This window comes from Canis lupus, chromosome 5 (genome assembly GCF_011100685.1).
Source record: "Canis lupus familiaris isolate Mischka breed German Shepherd chromosome 5, alternate assembly UU_Cfam_GSD_1.0, whole genome shotgun sequence".
Classification (NCBI taxonomy): Eukaryota; Metazoa; Chordata; class Mammalia; order Carnivora; family Canidae; genus Canis; species Canis lupus.
Window position 1 is genome coordinate 62,086,780 of NC_049226.1, and position 3,193 is coordinate 62,089,972.

General features: G+C 36.3%; 1 pseudogene; it reads left to right on the plus strand.

Annotated features, from left to right (window-relative positions):
- Nucleotides 1–2,843: 2,843 nt before the first annotated feature.
- On the plus strand, nucleotides 2,844–2,942 carry LOC119872116 (annotated as a pseudogene).
- The last annotated feature ends 251 nt before the right edge of the window (nucleotides 2,943–3,193 follow it).

Genomic DNA, 3,193 nt, shown 5'->3' on the forward strand with positions numbered 1-3,193 from the left:
CATTCATTCATCTAGATCTTCTTTAACATGTAATGTCTTTTCAATGAAGTTTTGTTAATTTCTCTAGCAAAGGCTTACACATCTTTTGTTAGAATTATTATTAGTTCTTCCTTCCTTCTCACCTTTCATTTCTTTCTTTTTTATTTCTGATATTGTAAGGACCTTTAAAAAATTGTTTTCTCATTGTTGCTGGTATATAAAAATGCAGATATATACTTTTATATATTGATTGTGTATCCAATCTTTAAAAACTCTCCTATTTTAAGATAATGTAGCCATAAATTATTTTAAAGTTTTCACATATCTATTCATATCATCAGCAAAGAATGACAATTTATTTCTCTCTTTCCGATCCTTAAATGTTTTCTCTTTCTTGCTGTTCTATCCTGGTTAGGATCTTCAGTGCAATGCTAAATTCAAGTGATCAAAATGGGCAACATATGTCACATTGGATTTTAAAGGGAGTTAAATATAACATTTATTGTAGAGTTGTCATTTTTGGCATATACTTGTATTCCACCTTTATTGTTATTGTTACAAAATACTACAATTTTAGTGGTTTAACAACACCAATATATTATCTTACAGTTCTGGAGGGTAGGTATCTGACAGGGGTCTCACTGGGCAAAAATCAAGGTGTGGACAGGGTTATGCTTCCTTCTGGAGACACTAGAGAAGTAGCCATTTCTTTGACTTTTTCTGGAGGCACCTACATTCCTTGGCTGTGACCCGACCCTCCAACTTCAAAATCAGGAATGCTGCATCTCTGATCCTTCCATGGTCACATGTCCCTCTGGTCTGACCCACTGCAGCCAGAAAAGGTATTCCCCATTAAAGGATTGGTATGATCAGATTGGACCACCTGGATAATCCAAAATAATCTCCCATTTCAAGGTCCTGAATGGTAATGTATAGGTTTTGGAGATAAGAATGGGACATATTTGGGAGGCAGGTTGCAGGCAGCATTATTCCAACCAGTGTAGGCTGGCTGGGTCCGAGGACCAAGAGAGAGTCCCACAAACACCAGTCAAGAGGGTTCCTGGCCTCACGCAGAATGGAAATCAAATGGGACCCGAGAGGAAATCACAGCAGAGTTTATTGAAGACAGAGAAAGTGCAGATAATGGACAGAGCAATCGGGAGACTTGGAAAGAAAAGGAGAATGAGTCTCATCATTGCTCGGGTTTGGGGGTTTTTATTGAGAATTGTAATCTGGCAATGTGTTTTCTCAGGTGCCCAGGAACTCGTTAAAACAAAGGTGAGTGTTTAGGTGTACTCTACAAGTCACTTATGCCCTGGAGCCAGGGCACTTGGGGACTGGGTGAGCCTGTGGTCTAGGAAACGCCCATGACGACCCTGCCTGGTCACTCCTTGGATGTTATCTATTGTGCTGGAAGCCTGCAAAGAAATTGTTAAATCCTTGACCTCTACTCGGAGGACATACATTATCTATGCTCTAAGGCGTGTATAAGGTGGGGGCAGGTCCTAGCAAGAACAGATGCAGGAAAAGGAGCACACACACAAAAAAAAGCAGTTTTTCATGAGATTCCTTTAGTTTCCCTGTCTCACATCTACCATAATATCATTTATTAGGTTAAGGAAATACACTTCCATTCTTTGATTGCTAAGTTTTTGTCATAAATAGATGTTGAAATTTATTAAATGACTGTCCTAAGTTTCTCAGTTAAGATCATATGGTTTTTCTTCTGTAATCTGTTAATGTGATGAATTATATTAGTACATTTTCTAGTGAACTACTCTTTCATGCTTGAGATAGCCAACTTGGTTATCATGTTTTATCTTTTTTATACATTACTAACTTCTGTTTGGTAAGTATTTAATCTAGGATCTTTTGCATCTCATGTGGAAGGTTGATCTGGTATTCTTTCTGGTATGATTTTTGTGTCAAGGTTATGCTAAGGTCATACCTTGAGTAGGAAGGGGCCCTCTTTTTTTTTTTCTAGATAAACATTTGTGAATGATTAAAATTATGTGCATATATACATGTACATATATATACATGTACATAAGGATGTAATTTTAATCATTCATATATATATACGTTCATTTATTTGAATATTCAGTGCAATTTGCCTTTAAATCCATCTGGGTCTGGTCTTTTTGTTTTAATTGAGCTAAAATTCATATAATATAAAATTATCCACTTTATTTACTTTTTTTATTAAGAGATTTTATTTATTTATTTGAGAGAGAAAGAGAACATGAGGGTGGGGAGGGGCAGAGGGAGAAGAAGACTTCCTGCTGAGCAGGGAGCCTGACAAAATTACCCACTTTAAAGCGTACAATTCAGTGGCATTTAGAACATTCACAATGTTGTGCAACCGTCACCTCTATCCAATTTCAAAACATTTCAGTGCTCCCAAAGGAGACTGTGTCCCCATTAGCAGTCATTCCAACCCTGCCCCCCAGGCCCTAGTAATCTCTCCTCCACATTCTGTCTCTATGGATTTACCTATTTTGGATGTTTCATATAAATGGGATTATGTTGTGTGTGACCTTTTGAGTCTGGCTTCTTTCACTTAGCAGAATGTTTCAAGTTTGTTAATGTTGCATGTGTCAGAATTTCATTTTTAAGCCTGAATGATATTCTATTGTATGGACCTGACATATTTCGTTCATCTCTTCATCCATGGATAGTCATTTGGGTTGTTTCCACGTTCTGGCAGTTGTGAATAGTACTGCTATGAATATTCATGTACAATCATTTGTTTTGAGTACCTATTTCCATTTCTTTTGTGCGCATACCTAGGAGTTGAATTGCTGGGTCATATGGTAATTCTATGTTTAACTTTTTAAGAAACCACCATTCAAATTCTTTTCAAATAGCTTTGGCAGCACACATACTAAAATTGGAATGATACAGAGATGAGCATGGCCCCTGCACAAAGTGACACACAAATTCGTGAAATGTTCCATATTTTTAAAAAAATTCTTTTGGGTAATAGAATTATTCAAGTTTTTTATTTCTTCCTGAGATGGTTTCAGTAAGTTGTGTTTTTTCTAGGAAAGTACCTACTACTTTATCTAAGTTTTCAAATGTATTGGCGAAAATGTCGATATTAACTTTGATAATACTTTTTTTTGGTTTGTTTTTTAGAGATAGGATAGAGGGGTAGGGAGGGGCAGAAGGATAGAGAGAATTTTTAAAAATATCTTATTTATTTATTCATAGA